The sequence below is a fragment of the Hetaerina americana genome, unplaced genomic scaffold, assembly GCF_022747635.1.
Source record: "Hetaerina americana unplaced genomic scaffold, ioHetAmer1.1.p SCAF_56, whole genome shotgun sequence".
NCBI classification, from domain to species: Eukaryota; Metazoa; Arthropoda; class Insecta; order Odonata; family Calopterygidae; genus Hetaerina; species Hetaerina americana.
In genome coordinates, this window is record NW_027287161.1 from 1,302,814 (window position 1) to 1,321,111 (window position 18,298).

Below are 18,298 nucleotides of genomic sequence, written 5' to 3' on the forward strand. Positions count from 1 at the left end.
TTATTCCTACGCCTATTGCCCCTCCTCCGCTTCTTGCAAGCTCCTCTTTTACTTTCTTCTTTAATTGAGCAGTCTTTCTCCTCAGAGCAGCTGGCCTGCGACGTACTCACCATGTTTATCCTAGATTTACTTGGCAGCACAAAGGATTCTGGCGTTCTAAAATCTTGCCCAAAGTCATACTTTCCCTTGACACCTTCGCTTTTATTCTCATGATCAAAGTCAGTGGCGCTCTTGCTGTGACTATAATTTTTCACGCATCCCATGGGATACTCATCTATTATTTCCTCATTTCGGTCGGTAGTTTCCGCGAGGATGCGATTGAGAACCCAGGCCTCTGGAACCCCTGTAACCTTTTCTCGAATGGGGTCCTCTTTCTTGTCTTCGGATTTGGTGCCAGCCATGGTAGAGACCTCAAGAAAAACGCAATTATCAAATCCATCAATAAATATGACGAAACGAAAATTTTAACTTCTAGAAATAGGCCAATAAAACGGATTTCGGAGGGTGGTATCAAATGGTTTATTGTCTGCGTGGTTCCCGAAGGTGTATTCAAGTGCTTTCTGGAGCGTCACTCTTCACTTTAAAATATAACTAAGACGTTTAGTTTTGTGTGATAACCGTGAAGATGAATAAACACTTGAAATTAACACGTGAATTCTTAATTTGAAAAACATACAATAAAAAGCGGTGGGACAAGCCAGGATGTTGAATAGCGTTTCATAAATAATGCAATGCCTGATCAACTATATTCTGTCATAACCAATTTTCCTGACTACTTGGGGATGCCACGTAGATATAAGGTGTGATCAAAAAAAGACCGGACTGATTTTATTCTGCGTAAAAAGTTCTAAGGATCGAAACGAGAAACAGGGCGCCGACATATCTGACGACTAAAACGAGAGGTGTTGCGTGTGTTTATGTCGAGTCGTTACGCAGCAGCAGCGGTACGTGGCTTAACCTGTTCGACGCCGCATGCGACGGCAGAGCTGAATGAGCTAGAGGACCAGCGCGTGTGCGTGAAATTTTGTTTCACACTTGGCAGAAGTGCTACGGAGACATTTGGAATGATTCAGCAAACGTAATGAAGCTATGAGTCGAAGCCAGTGTTTTGAGTGGTACAGTCGTTTTAAATTGGGCAGAACCTCGACAGAAGAAGATTCGCGAACGCCTTCCAAGAAGGCGGCGGCCTTCCATTTCGACAGACCCAAACCATGTCAAATTGGTGCACGATTTGGTGCGGGCAAATCGACGCCGTTTAACTGTTAGGGAGATAACCGAGGAAGTGAACATTAGTTTTAGATCCTGTCAGGTAATTTTGACAGACATTTTGGGCATGACGCGCGTCGCATCAGAATTCGTCCCGCGGGTGTTGACTGATGAACAGAGACAAAAACGTGTGGACATTAGTCAGGAACTCCTGGATCGAGCCAATGCCGAGCCAGTTTCTTAAAACCATCGTAACCGGTGACGAAAACTGGGTTTACGATGTTGAGACAAAGGCCCAGTCTTCTCAGTGGAAAGGTCTTCATTCTCCGCAACCAAAGAAAGCTCGCATGTCCCGGTCCAATGTGAGGTCATGCTGGTGTGTGTCTTCGGTTGGCAAGGATTCAATAAATAAATGTACTTGAGCAGTGACAAAGGCAGCTCTGGCAGCAATTTCACATGTGCTGCCACGAAAAACGTGGACAATTGATCACCGCACCATTTAGAGTGCATTATTTCCGTATGACCGTTCTGGCCAAGCAAGTTATGGGGATGAAATTATTCCCATTTATGTGAGCTCAAAAGTAATTGCTAAATAACAACAAAAAACTAACTAAAAATAGTATCTAACATTTATTTCTGCAAACGAAATATGCTTGTACGTAGGAACTGTTCCTCATGAATGATATCGACTAAAGCCAAAACTACTTTTACCACAAGCCTCTTTTCCCTGGTCTTGTAATAATTTCCTTAATATGTCATATGTATCTTTCCACAAAATGGAAATCGAGATATTCAAGCATCAAATGAGAATAGCATGATCACAAATATATACAAAAAAATCAGCATTGAGAATCAAAAATGCACGATGTGAAATCAAGAATTTAGAAGATGAAGCTCCATCTCAGAATATGTCCGCTAATCTCCGCATTTGATGAATAACATCTTAATAGAAATTCTAAGAATACCTGGGTCCGCTGCTCGTTTGGGGCCTCATGCCGGGCACTACAAAGTTTGTCGGAAGAGCCCCCCCGATCGGCCAGTTGCGAAATTGGTGGCACCTGGATTGGGGGAGGATTTCTTGCAGATTCCCGGTTTGGCATCTCCCCGGAGCAATCCGCAACATTTTCATCGATGAATCTTCTATCATTGGGAAGAACTGGGTGTTGGATTTTCAGTTTTGGACACTTAACTGAACTATTGGAGCGTTTATTTTTCAAACGCCTGGATCGGATGTGGAGATTAGACGCTTGTAGGGAAATTCCCTCATCATTATCTTCTTTCCTACTGAAAATCTCAGTTTCACTTTTTACAGCGGTCTTTGCAGACTCAAATTTAGAAATCGATGAAATGGCTTCAAAGGTTTTTCCATTCGTTATTTCAGGTGTTCCCTCACTCACCACCGACGTGGCAGAAATGGTCTGGTGGAAGATTTCATTGTCTTTAGCTTCGAGTAACGTGACGACTGTTAGCTCTTCAGGTGTGCTCAAGGCAGGCTCTTGACCTTGAAAATGCAAGTCATTCATTTAATGCTCAATTTAAATGTGTATGATGAGAAAACATTAGTTTCCTCCGCCTTTATATTAGCTAGGTTAAATTAATCATCGGTCAGTACTCAGCTTGTTTGTCTATGAATATAGGAAAATGCAAAGTCAAAAGACTAGGATAGATACTAAATATGTTACCACGCAATTCAATGGGCAAATGATGTCAGAATTTCGCCTAGGAAACTAGGAAGAATAAAATAACAAAATAACCACCTCATCCCTTGACCGTGGCTCGTCGAAATGGAACGAAGGTTTCATAAGAACGCATGAAAGTTTTTCCAATCAATTAAGGCTTCAACCAAACTGGCTGCTCTCTTAGGGTATTCAAAGCGCGATCATTCTCAAAAACGGTTGAAAATACAAAAGCCTTCCTGAAGGGGTTTCAACGGCATTTGAGTTTAAATATCCAAACCATGTTAGGCATTAACAAGCTTAAATAAGTTTTCTGTAAATAATTATAAATAATTTGAATAATGTAGAATATTTTTTCCTTGGGCTTCTATAATTTTAACTTACAAGTAGCCTTATGAGAATAAAACAGGGAATGCGGAGAGTGGCCACCCGCGCTACGCTAAGGTCGGGCAACCCTCAACGCGAAGCACAGCTCCGGCTGCCACAGGGTAATCCCGATTTAATCGATAAATATCGCTCAAAGTTTTCACATTCGTAGATCTCCAAATCACACAAAGTTTATAATAATATTTCTAAAGAGGGTAAAATATTTCTCAAACCATTCTGGCATAAAAAGGAAAAAAAAATATTTGCAAAACTTCGAACGCACTGAACTTTCCCATTTTTTAACCGTCCAATCATATGTGAACTAAATAAAGTCATAGATAAAAATGATTAAGAAAAATTTAAATGATAAAGTCACAGATAAAAATGATTAAAAACGATAAAGTCATGTATAAAAATGATTAAGCCGGGGATATTTCTATTGGAGAGGTTTATAAAAATATAAAATAAAATATAGCCATTATCCAGTAATTTTAACAAAATTATATACTTTATCGCTAAATTACGTCCGCTTACAAATCTCTCTATAGGTGCTTTTTTCATTCAGTTTCCTTGTTTTTCTAATATCCTTAGATTTCATCTCCAAAACTAAATTTGCTCATATATTTCGAATATGTAACGTATATGTATGTTTTACAGCTCTTCATCTTAAGTGCTTTATACCTCTCAGGTATCTCATTCACTTGCAGCACAACCAATGTACATGGTTATCCAGTCTTTGCGGGAATGCCATAGGAAATATGTGACGAATTGTGAGAGCACTACAGTTATTATACTCGTCTAAAAGCCATGCTTACTTAATCGAATCATAGCACAAAAAAACCAATAATCGCAAATCGCAATATTGATTAGCAGCAATGCACAACGTAGACAGCCGATCTCTAAATAAAACAAACTAGAATCCCTGTAAAATGAATAGAGTAACAAATGAAGAAGTTCTTCGAAGAGTGGGCGATATTCAACGTGGCACACTCACAAGAGACTCCACATAAAAGGGAAGTAAGGGCGATCACCCAACACAAGCATTCCTCTCGGGAATGTTATGCACGCCATCTGCTAGCTAGAGAAATCTGGTGCTGGAAGAACTATCAACCATACGCACGATGCAATCTACTCTAGAAATTTCCCTTATCTATTTAGATTACCTAATTTTTTTCCGTTTTATAACAGGCTATGACTCTTGCGTTTGTAGTAGTAATCTATAATTGAATGGTAGATAAAATGAAAGTATTTACCTTTATTTTGCTGTATCGTGGAGGAAGAGGATAGTAGTTCCAAATCAGTAGGATTGCAAGTGGGAAGTTTGGATTGTTTTACGAGTTCTACCGGGTTTTCCTTCAATGGTGTCGAGCTTTGGTCCTGAGAAATCCTAGTTTCACTTCCACAGCTAAGCCAATACTGTTCCACAGCTTGCCTTTCCAACTCATGGTAAATTCTTGCAACACTCTCATCTGATGACTGCGAGTGATACTGGTCCAAAGCCATCCTTTCCAATTCCCCAAAATGTTTCTCTAAGCTGTCTACACTAGATGAAACATCTGAAACATGGGGTGCTTTGCAATTTGATGATGAAACTTTAGATCGGGGCATTAAGACATCACTGTACAACCGGCGATGGCTTGAATAATTAAATGCCGGCGTCCAACAAGAATCAGATATATTATGACATGATCTACGAGATTTTTTACTTTGTATGGGAGGAAAAGAGGGATCGGATAAAGTTCCCTTTACGTTATTCCATTGCGTGACGCTGTTTTCAAAGCTATGACTTGCTTGCACATTTGCTTTACTAGCAATGACTGGAGACGACTTAATGATGCCTTCCTCAGGCTCTTTCGAATCGGCGATTATATTCTCTTCCATGCGCAACTCACCACTTCGACTGACCACATTAAGGCACTTCAAAGAATTTTCATTTTCTACCTCACCCAACTCTTTTTTAACGGGGGTTGATGTCATTGCATCATAAACCCCTATGCTATCATTCCTTAAGAATTGCTCGATGCTCCCATCACTTTCTTTGTAAGAGCTATCTTCTATTCCACAGTTTCCTGTCACGCTTGAGTCGACTGTCGTATCTGGCGTGACAATGTAGGAATTGTTAGTCGTGGTATCATTAACGGTGCCATCAGCTGAGCTTGATTCAAACATAATAGTAGATATTCCTTCAGAATCGGGACGGCTCTCATTTATTGAACTAAACTGAGATTTAATCAACGTTGTATCATTTGCGGTAGCTTCCGAGTAACAGACTTCATCTAAGTTTTCCACTTGATCATTTAAATTTTCAGATACGGTGATCATTGATTTTTCTTCTTTGCCCGAACACATTTCCCTACATACCTTTTCCTTGACACTGTGTTCTGGAAACTGATGACGCGTACTTTTCCATCGGCCACCACCCTTCGTCAGGACAATTAGGTTGGCTAACACAGCTCCACCTCCTCCGCCATTTCTTCGACGAACGTTATTATCATTTTGAGTGATATTATAAGATTCCGGAGGACGAAGAAATACTGGTATATTCTTAGGCGGGGAATTGCAGTGGTCCTCTTTGCCATCCATCTTCGGCTTGGCCACGTTACAAGCCGTGCCCGTATCGCTAATAGCTTGATTTACACGGGGTAATTTTCGTTCGGACTCTTGTCGCTGCGAAAACTGACCCACTATTTCAGGGTTTCGAGGCTGGTATCCGGCCACCTGAGGTAAAATGTGAATTGGCCGATCTACCTGGGGCAAGGCTTGATTATTTAACTGTTGAAGGTAGTGGCTTCTAAAAGCGTTAACCATCCAGGCTTGTTGATCAATCGACGCTCCAGAGATTACGTTCTGACAACCGGAAACTGAAACGTGGTCGACTGCAGTGAAAAGTGAAGGCTGTTGATTTTGAACGTTCGGAATTAGGAAGCTACCATGTGTGCTAGATCGCTTTTGCTGTACGATTAGATGCTGTTGCAAATTATGATTCTGTTGGTTTTGGAAGTTTGATGACTGGTACTGCTGCAACAGATGGCCTTGAAAATCTGGATGTATTCCAAAATGCGTGAGATTAATTTTTTGTGGTAGAGGGAAATGTCCGACGTCATTGGGAGGATTCACGCTGACGGAAGGATTAGGATTAAATGTGACTTTTTGGTCTTCCCATGAGGAACTTAAGTAAGGGTAGAGGCTTCTAGGGAAGTCTGCAAATGAACTAGATGGGAAGTACAACTGGGAGACGTCTTGTCCGAGGGTAATGTCATCTTTTCGAGGGTAAAACTCAGGAACTTCTACGTTTAACCCTGGGGGCTTCAAAAGAGGATAGCTGACCTTAGGAGGCAGGATCAAGTGGCATGCTTCCACTTGTTGGGTTTTGACTCCTTTGAGCCGAGATTCATTTCTACTAGAGAATTTGCTAATTGTATTTATAACTTCTGCTTTACTATCAAAATATTTATTCTTATCTTCGGGAATAGAACGCTTCCATATGTTTTTGACGTTTTCAGAGTTTATCTTTTGATAAAGTTCATACTCCTTAGGGTCGACAAATTTCGAAAATGCTCGTGAAAAGCCTGGTCTTTGCTCGATGAGTGGAAAAAGATGAACACCTGAAATGCAGGAAAACTCAAATAAAAAGTGGAGAAAACAATATTATCTCCACAGACTAATTCCACATTTTAGCATTTAAACATCACATTTAAGCACGCGATTGAATTATTACCCTTCGTATGATTTCGGAAAGCTTTGGCACTTCTCTTCTGGACCGTTCCACGGATTCACGAACAGGATGATTCCCGTTTTGGTTATGGATGGATGCTTTGTGAGTATATATCGATTTACAGTAGCTATCATTTGTTATGGAGATGGAAATTCTGTTGGCATATATTAAACCACAGTTATCAACCCGAAGGTCGGTTTCTTAGGTGAGGGCTCACCTAGCTAAACCCAACTCCGTCCGAAATTCACAATCAGGGTAAGGAGGCCTGATCCTTTCCCTGAGACGCATATGTCTCCCCAGAAAGTTCTGGTACCCGAAAAATCACACTGCTTGAGTAGGGTGCCCAGAAGCGTCCCGGAAAATTAATCCCGGACTCTGCGGCCAGTAGTCTAACACTTTAACCACTGGACTACCACGTCCCCAAATAAGCAACGAACGAAAAAACCGATAGCCGTATTAACTTGAAGACACTATACACATAGAAGCGTAGAAAAGAACACACGGTCATTAGACTGTTACAGTGGTGATCCTTAGTCTAAATACACAGGAGAATACTGTAAGGTGAAGGAAGAAAAATGATTTAGAGGGCAGCGGAGAGGATGAGGTGAAGGAAAGGAGGATTTGGTCTACTTTGTTGAGCCCTGAGGATAGGTAGGACTGGAGGACCCATATGTATGTATTTGGACTCGCGAGGCATTACCTACACGGAGAGGAATTCTAAGGCGGTAAGAGAGAAGCAGTGATCGAAATATAATGCAAAATGCACAGGAATAGAGAGGGTGGACAGCAATGCAGATTTATTAGAAAAGCGGTGATTATTTAAGCTGAATTGGAGTGCAGTTGTACATCCTGCCACAGATAAGGAGGTGCAAAGGTTGAAATTAAGGATGCAGATGATATTTTTGAAGAAAGAGTAGGCATGGAAGCGGAGTGGACTGGCGAATCGTGGGTGTGAGAGGATGGGGAGGGACGGACGGCGCGGAGCAGATGAGAAAGTGTCTTACGGTGTGGATGGTTGCTGAGCGATGGTGGATGGATGGAGGTAACAGCAGCGACTACCAGACGGCTTGGTGGACATTTTTTAGGTTTGAGAGCAGTTTAAAGAATACAAAGGGGCGGTGATGGGATAGGGAGGAGGAGGATTCACAATTTTTAACTTGAGGTGTATATCTTTCGGTATATATTTTCATTAAAATGTTCCCGGGCATTGGTCGGCGTATAGATTGACTGTGTCGGGTGTCTTACTTTCAGGACTTGGAGTGAAATGGGTGGAATGTGGGAGAATATTCTTTTTTAAGAAGCGTTCTGGGTACCTCTTTTAGCGGGTGTGTTGTCACCAATTCGGCACCCTCTTATGGAATGCGAACATGGGATAGATCATTCGGTACGGAAGGAATGGAAACATTGCAGTGCAGATATTGCTGGTGATTTGTCTGTTCATCTCTTGGGTTTTCACCTAATTGTCACTTTAATTAACGACAGAGCTTTGATTATGGATAGGTAAAAGCATCTGTCGAAAGTTCGGCAGTGGGAGGCGGGATTGAGGGGATGGGATAATTGGATAAGGAAGAGGATATGGTGGATTGACGAAGATTGTTCAAGATGATAGAGCGAAAGAGAGGGAGATACAGAAACGCAAGTAGCCTTTGGCGTTCGCAAAATATGTATACCACGTATACCGTCCCTCTTGTATATTCAGACCTGCTTTCAATCACAAACACCGTTGCTCAACAAAATATCACGTTTTTATTGATCACCCCATTCCCAAACACAGCCCACGATACACCTGCCAATAACTTCTATACTGTGTCAGTGGTATAACTAATTCCCAAAATCAGCAAGTTTCACTGAGATATGGGCACATATTTGTTTGCGAAGGCTTTTTAACAGCTCGGTCTGACCCAAGATCATTGAGAACCGCCATTAGCCTCCATTCCATCCCCATCATAAATGAAACCCCCCCCTCGCTTTCCATCCCAAAAAGGAATGAGGATGAAGAGGTGGGAGAATTATTGCTTAAGGGATGATCAGGTTCAGGAAGGGGAGAGGCCACAGCAGTAATGAGATTATCTAGAGACAGGAACATACAGTCAGATCAGGATGTATTTGCTTGTTTTCGAGAAAATGTTCCGTAGGGTAAATTGGCTAGAATTAACGACTGTTACAAAACATGGTAAGTTTGGAAGGATAAGAGACTTATCACGAGCATGTCTCAGAATTCTAAGGAGCGAGTGGGATGAGCAACGCCTGGCAGAGGGACAAGACAGGGGTTTCCATGATCACCGGTACTTCTCTAAATACATATCGAGGAAAGGGTAAAACAGGCATTAGAAGAACTGGAGTAAGGTATGGAATTGGGCGGGGAATTCATTAAAACAGACTTCCGCCCACGTTTTCCTAAACCTCTTCGTAGTTCCACGGGAATGTTGCCTATCCCCACGGCGTTTTAGGGTCCTTTCTTTCTTATCAACAAGCATGCCTTGACCTAAGCCATTCTCACCTACGTCATATATTTTTCTGTGTCTAAGTGCTTTTTTACTATATAATTTTCTTTGCTTTTTAGCTCCTTTATATATTCCTTCCATCTCTCTAGAATTTTCCATGGTCAAATTAATACTTTTTCTGACTTATCTTTGATTTTTTGAACCGATATGTCCTACTTCTTGATAGTATGTTCGCCTTTCTATTCATTGCACCTATTACGCCCGTCCTTGGTAACCCTTCCAAAGCCTTGCGCAGCATCATCCACCGCGCTTTTTACGGTGCTTATTCAAGCATCAGTCCATTATTTAATTCTTTATACTTCCTCCTACCTAACTCTGTGTTTATGGGTATATTCTTCCGTTTTCTTGTATAGACAATGTATATAATCATCTAATACATATAATTGTAATAATCTCGATTGTCATTCATTGATTTTCTAACCCTTTTCCGTGCGCAGTTTTCAATATCCCTTTTTTGGCACGTTCCCAACTTTCCTCTACTTTAACTCTCTCCCTGTCCTCACTCTTTATTCTTTCTACTGCCTCGTGGTACTCATTTCCTTTCTTCTCGGTGAATGCTTCTGCATTTCATTTCCTCACCCCTGCACTCTGTTTTATCTTCTCGAATCTGGCGCCACACTTCATCAGTACTAAATTATGTTCCGAATCAGCTTCCTAGAAACTGTGAAAATTAAAGATATTTTTCCTAAATATGTGCGTAATGACATAATAATAAAGCTGATAAATTTCTGAGTCACATGCATTTGCAATGCACACCTTCGCCTATTTTTGCGTTAAAACCAAGTATATGTTATGATCAACCCCCGTCTCCTGCAGAACTCTATTGCTTTCTCCCCGCGGTCATTTCTTGCTCTGAAACCGAGCCCTCACTACCATTTCGCCGACGCCTTCGTTCCGACCTTCCATCTCCCTCGAAGTTTTACTTCTTGAAACACCCGCGAGTGTTTCATCTAATTTATCTTCTACCAGGTCGATTCTTCCACCCTATACTTGCTTCATGGCATTTTGACCGGATCTATGACTAATTTATTTGGATGAGTTTTTACTCCTACTAATAATATTCTATCACTTGCTTGCTCTATGTATATTGCGATTATTTTTAACTTTTTCTTTGATAATATTGCCACCACTCACTGGCGTCTAAGTCCATAAATTTTTTTCTTGAGATAATTACGTATTTATCAGTGGGCAGTTATCTTTTGCAAAATAATACCAATCTAGTGGTGCCCAGCTTCACCCTCCTTCAGCCTACACTCTTTGTCAATTCTTTCTGTTCCTCAATTAGAGAATTTTGCTCAAGGCATAGCGATAGGAAGGCAACCAGAAGGTCCCACAACCACCAAAGGTGCTCAGTAGCAGTGGTGTGGAGGCAAGGGATTAGATTGATTGTTACCCTTAATCTCTTTAATGACATGACGTGATGTCTCCTACCGAAGTACGATGAGGGTACCCATTTTCATCATCACAAATTGGTGTTACGTTAGTCGTTTTCCAATTCCTGGGAACCTTGTGATCTACCAGCGACTTCTTAAATATTATTTCTAGATATGGCGCGACTTCCGAAGCTAGATCCTTAAATATGCGAGCGGGAATTTCATTGGGCCCATAGGATTTATTAGGCCTATAAATGCCTTTCCCAGAGGCATGTACAGATTCTGACCATAAGTTATTTTCTATGCAATTAAACTTCCAATTCAAACTGATAACGATGGTAGGAGAGTGGGGAGAAGAACGGGGATGATAATGAAGTTATACAATGAAAAACTATCAAAAATCTACTTGAGAATAAAGGAACTCTTGAGGGAAAGTGGTTAATAAAGAACGGGTACCAATTTTAACATGATTTTATCAATATTGATCACCATCCCATAAAGAGTTAAGTGACAGCATGTGATTACTTGAATTTTACATGCAGCAGAGGTATTATTGAACCATTTACAGAATGTTGAATCATAAGATGCTCAAATGTAGATAGAGATGAGTTTGGATTTACAAAGAAAGAGTTAAATTTTATGGCACTTGAGAAATGGAGTATTACTATAAACGAATATATAATGTCTTAGGGTTGTCTTTGAGGACGTCGCGTATTTCGGAAAGGCGTTGAACGGAGTAGGATGGACACATCTGAAGTATTACGGAATCCCACCAGCCAAAACAGAATCGACACTAAAAACCTACGGCTGAGCAAGAGATTCACCTTTTCATCACTATTTGGAACTATCCCATCCACACTCATGTATGTTGTCAACATGTATTTAATAACTTAAAAATAAATATTCTTTAAATTATCTCTAAGTGTGTGCGGCAAGTACATACACTGACTTAAATTATTATTCATTACGTTATTTTCCAAAAGACTCAACCGCTGTCATGAATTTCCCCAAATGTTGTGCAATTTATAAGATAAACGAAGTTTTCCAAGAGAGCGACTTTTTGTTATCACTTGCCCTCAGGTTTAGCCTCCGCTTCCTGTTCGCAAACGCTGTAAACGATCTGCGAGTGCTTCGCTTGAGAGAGCAGCCGCCGATAGTGATCAAGGGTTTCTTCGTAAAAAGCATCTTGGGCACTGCATGGACACGTGGTCGGTTCCTTATCGGCAAGGTCCTTTTCCTTCGTCAATACATCTAGCTCCAAATCGATGGGTCCATCTCCGACTGCACCCCTGAGAAATATTGACTCCCAATATTTATCAAAATTGTAGAGAGCGGTCATGCATGGGCAGCCGAATGTCGTTTACAAATAAATAAATAAGCGCTCAGCCTTGAGATTATTTTTTTTACGTTTTACATAAGGGTCGCCCAAAAAGGAAAGAACCCTTTGTAACGCGGGTGATGAATTGTTAATATTAATAATTATTTTTAGTAAGAGTCAAGAGTTGGCTAATTTTAACCTCTATTTCATTTATTTCATTGACTTTGAAACTGATAAAAATTCCTAAAAGTACAGAACAATACACGCTCCCACTCTGTATCCCGACTTCTACTGTCGCAGCCCGAGACACCATTTCGTCCCGTCTTGCGTACGTTTTAGGTTCTCTCGGCCTATTAGAGGCGGTTTCGGCATCTATGTTGTTCTTGCGTTGCACTAACAACCTGCATTTCATGTGCCTATCGCTTCTTTGCCGATAGAATCCTTCATGAACTCAAACGGCTTGACCAGCCATGTCATAAACATATATGTATGTATGTATGTATATATATAAATATACGTAAATATATGGGGATCGAGGTGGTGCGGGGGCTAACGTACTGGCTTCCCACCCAGAGGGCTCGGGTTCAAATCCCGGCGGTGTTGAATATTTTCCTGTGGTATCTCGATCCCTGCTTGAGGTGCTTTGTGGAGAGCACTTTGAGTACGCCGTCCGTCGGATGGGACGTTAAGCTGCGGACCCCTTGGCGCCTTTCGTAAAGAGTAGGCTAATGCCTACTCTTTGACAATAATGACGCCGGGTTTCTCTCCACCCTTCATCCTTTCCATCCCCTATGGCGCAAATGACCTCAGCAGTCGGTCGCCTCCCCTCAAAACTACTACTACGTGTATATATATATATATATATATATATATATATATATATATATATATATATATATATATATATATGTATATACACATATATATGTGTGTGTGTTTGTGCGTATTTATTACTACATAATAATTTCTCACCATATAATGCAGTTCCTCTCATTCTACAACGTTAAATTTGGTTAAATGTCTCAGCTCAATGCTTTCGGCAGTGGCATTAGTTTATGATATCAATTTTTGAAGAGGGCAGCACATTTGGAAAATGATTTATTGTTGCATTATATGAAAAATATGAATGCTAGGCATATTTACAGCTTGGGAGATGGGAGGTGTAGGGAAATGATGTCAAATAAGGTAGCAGGAATGGGTAATAACCCGTATATGGGTTCATCCAATGTATTTCTGAGAATCACAAAATGAGAGCTATATAACTGCGCCCACAACTATATAGGCGGAGATTATTTTGAGCCTGGAAAGGGCAGAGGGAGGTGACGAAACCACAGTGATTAGAGCAATACAAGGAACGTAAAGTAAATAGAAATCGGAAATCTTTGCTGCTCCGTGAATTTACAAAGACGTGCGACCGTGTAGGATGGACATGTTTAACGAAAATCTCCAAGAATGTAGGAGCAGCCTAGAAGAATAGGCGGCTTAATCAAAACTTTTAAATGAATCGTTTCACACAGAAGTGACTGGAGAATCGGAAAGTGATGGGATTGGCTTGGAAGCGAGACAGGGTTCTCCGTTTTTGCCAGGACTTTTCAGCATATATGCTGAGGAAAATTTAAAGCTGGCATGGGAGGGCCACACATTGGAAATAAAAGTTGGGAGTTAGATGATTAAGTAATGCATTAGGCACATAGATTCCAATTCTTTAAAAATTATGCAATAGTTAGTCAGGCAGCCAAGTGATTGAAATTATTTTTTAGAGCTTTAAAAGAGTAATACAAAGGCTATCACATAAAGATTAATCAGGATAAAACGTATTGATAGAAATGAGCTCTTACAGCTAGTAAAATTGAATGAATGTAAAACTCCAATAGCCGTAAACAGTTAACCTTTCTAAACAAAGTACAAATGAAATTAGTTGGCTAGCGTCACAAGTCAAGAGGGGGTAAAAAAGGAGAGGATAAGAAAGGTGAATTCGAAAACGCGTATTCCGGCCACAAAATAGCCCTCTTCAGCGTACTGAAGGGTAATCGTCACGACAACACAAGTCGAAAGGAGAAAGGGTAAGGGCAATCCGAAGAATATATAGTGTGACATGTGTGGGGGAGGGGGGGCGGGTGGTGAAAAGGACAAAAGCCAATGGACGAGGCTGATGGTAGAGGAGTTTGAAACGATAGGTTATGTAGTGAGGGGGAGGGGGGAATTACACGGTCAAGGAAATGACCGTTGCAAAAAGGGGGGGAAAGTGAAGGGGAAGCTTAGCATAACCGTTAAGCAAACGTAGATGGGGGAGGGAGAAGTGAAAGGCAACCTACAGACAAATAACCGTTGAGTATGTGGGAAAAACGTTACAGAGGATGAAGGGAATACCTCAAGAACGGAGAATTGACAGTTAGGGAAGTTAGGGAAAGGAAAAAGGATAAGACGCACAAACGTTGAAGAGACTGTAGGTTTACAAAGGACTAAGGGCTATTTTAAATTTAACAGGGAAAAAAGCGAGGAATATGAAATAGGTCCTGTGTCACTGTTTAGGAGATTGTCTCTGTTTTTGAAAATTAAAATGCTCTCATAAGCGTCAAGTAAATTATTCGTAGTTTGTTTTAGGAGATTTAAATTGTCTGTTGTCATCTGGTGTCCTGTTTCAATTAAATGCTGTGCCATACTGGCGATAAAACGATTGTAATTAGATCCTAGACAAGTAGAACATTCTAAGTGAAACCTTTAGCAGGGTAGAATAAACTAACGCAGGTGATACAGATCAAGAAGGTGGTTTCTTTGGCGAAAAAATCCTTCTCAAGGCAGAACAAATTGATGGCAGCCACGTCATGTAAAGCTGTGACGAAAGATACATTAAAAACTAATATGGAGCGGAGAACTTTATGGTTCCTAAACCTGGACTATCATGCTAGAGGATGAAGATAGATTGCAGACTTGTGAGGCATGAATGAGCCGGGGAATTGAGGAAATACGCTCCACAAGGAGGAGGACAAACGCTGAAGTGTCAAATATGGCAGGCAAAGTGAGAAGTTCGCAAGAGAAAATTCGAAAAAGGCAGAGAAAGTTGATGGAGGAAATATTGAAAGGTAATGTTGACTTGCAGGCCGTGATAGAAGAGAAAATGTTAGGTAAGCGCGGCGGAGAAAGGAACAGAGAGGGGTTTTTATGACTCATGAAAGCGGATTAAAATTACGAAGAAATGAAATAATGAAAACGACAGGCAAAGGGAAATCATCGTGATGCATAGAAGAAACAGTAGAGGGGGATTGTCAAAAAAGTTACCTTAAAGGTTAAAACATTTTGACTCCGTTGGCTAAATGTAAAATATAGAGATGATCTTTATCTTGCAATCAGATACTCATGTATAATAAGTGCGCGCAAAGGGACAATAATACCAAAGTATAATCCCGCTAGAATACTGAAAGTGCTCGCACCCTTCTCGGAATACATAGTTGACAAATCGATCTTGGAGGGCGTAGTTCCCCTACACTGAGATATAGCTAACTTCAAAACTATCAGTTCAACAGATTCAGGCTTGAGGTCGTGGAAGTTTATCATAATGAAATAAGGACAATTTGCACTTTTCCACAGTTTATTTAACGTACGACGCGTTTCAACTCACAGAGTCATCATCTTGTCAACATCACAGAGTCATAGGTCTTGTACCTGATGATGACTCTGTGAGTTGAAACGCGTCGTACGTTAAATAAACTGTAGAAAAGTGCAAATTGTCCTTATTTCATTCAAAACTATCTTTGAAGGTGGAAATACATACAAGGCTTGTATAAAAGGTATCTGGAAAAGTTTCTGAAATAGAGATTTATTTTAGACATAGCTAAAATGCTTCAAAATTCTTCAAAGCACATCCCTCGAGCGTCGACACACTTTTCCCGGCGGCTTCCCCACGACGCGAAGGCTTCCTGGTAGGCGGATTCCGGAAGGTCTTTAAGTGTGCACGTGCAGGCTTCTTTGACGGCACTTGGAGTCCCTTGGTGGTGTCCTTTGAGGGAGGATCTCACTTTTGAGAATAGGGAATAGTATGCTGGTGCCAACTCGGGAATATCCAAAAAGTCGGGGTCTTCTTCGATGTGTTGCAAGAGGTCTTCTCAAGCTGACACTCGGCTCTGCTTTTGGTCGCCCGTCAAGACCTTCGAAACAAGTTAAGCGCAGATCTTTCGCGCCGCCTTATTTTCAGTGATAATGGTATTCACTGTCATCTTATAAATTCCAATACGATCTGCGATCATGGGCACCCTTGACCGGTGCAACGGTCTGAATTCAGTGCTTTGCATTCGTCTTGACATCGACGGCCGTCCAGCTTGGGACTCATCCTCCACACTCTCTCGGCCATCTTTGAAGAGTTGTGCCACATGAAAACTGCAGTTTGTGACATGCTTTCATCCTTGAACACTTGGCGAATCATGCCCAACATATCCGTACCCGATTTCCCTGGTCCTATACAAAATTTGATGGCGTTCCGCTGTCCGGTCGTTCGCTGCATGATTCACGTGCACCGAGTCAATCGACAGGGGTCCACTGCGTAAAAACACGATATAGCCTGAACGAACGCCCGCGGGCGATTGGTGCGTGTCTCGTGTGGAAGGTCAGCCCCCCCCCCCACCACCGATCGTGCGCGGTACGAGCGCGCTGGGACGCTCAGTCACGTCAGGAAAAAATTTTTATCGATACTTTTTATACAAACCTTGTAGGTTATGAAGGTACGGTACGAAGTTTTGGACTGGAAATCCGCGTCCATTATGAATTCGTTCCATCTACATCTACTTAATACCCCACAAGTCGCTGAAGTGCGTGTACACATGGCACATGGGCCTTGTAGGTCACCAGCCATGTATTAACAACCTTCAGCTCACAATCGCAAATGAATATTTTATATATATATATATATATATATATAAATTTAATATTGATTAACATGATTGCTCCGACCGTAGTACAATGGGGTAATAATACATTTTCATCATCCCTGGCAAAGAGACTCCCTTCCAATTAATGAAATAGATTTAATCTATAATTTAAACTTCGCTCCATGAGGGATTCCCAGCCAAGCTGCTCTAATATTTTGGATACACTACTAAGTTTATCATTACAACGTTTTACAAATCTAGCTCGTCTACGCTGCACGCGATAGAATTCGGCAATCAATTCAACTTCGTGAGGATCCCATAATATACTCGCAGAATATTCTAAATGAGACCTAACCAGCGACAGATAACATTTCTCTTTGGCCTTCTCATCGCCTTTACCAAGCACTCTTCTCATAAATCCTAATTTTTTGTTAGCTTGTCCACATATTCAGCATATATGTTTCACCCAGGAGAGATCATGAGTGAGAGTAACTCCTAGTTCTTTGATTGAGTCTACACATTCCATTTCGGTGTTCCCAATGCAGTAGGCGTTCGGGAGGGAATTGCTCTTTTTCCAAAAATTAATGGCTACGCACTATTTCTAATTAATGGCTACGCACTAAGTTTAGTTCTACTTGCCAAGTGTCGCACCACCGTTGTATAGCATTAAGGTCATCTGACAAAGCTGATGTGTCCTCAGTGTCACAGATATCATGGTAAACTAATGCATCATCGGCAAATAAACGTATCCTACTGGTGACTACGGAGTCAATGTCGTTAACGTAAACTAGGAATAAAAGAGGTCCGATAACGCTCCCCTGGGGAACACCTTGAGTAACTTCTACTGCATTTCAGCAAACTCCATCTATCACTGCTCTCTGAACCCGACCATTCGAAAAGTCTTTAATCCACGCCCGGATATTTTTATCTATGCCATATGCTTCTAGCTTTGCGAGTAGTTTAATATGAGGTACTTTGCCGAAGACTTTCTTAAAATCCAGAAAAATGGCGTTCATTGCCCTCTCCCGAAATAAGAATATCATGAACAAAGAGCGCAAATTGTGTCTCGCACGATATACCTTTTAGAAAACCGTACTGATTTTTCATTAATAATGTCTGATTATTGAGTTGTTTCACCATCGAACTGGCTATTATATGTTCCATAACCTTGCACGAAATGAATGTGAGGGAAATAGGTCTGTAATTGCTCGGTTCCTCCTTGTCTCCATTTTTAAAAATTGGTGTTACGTTAATCGTTTTCCAATCTCTGGGAACCTT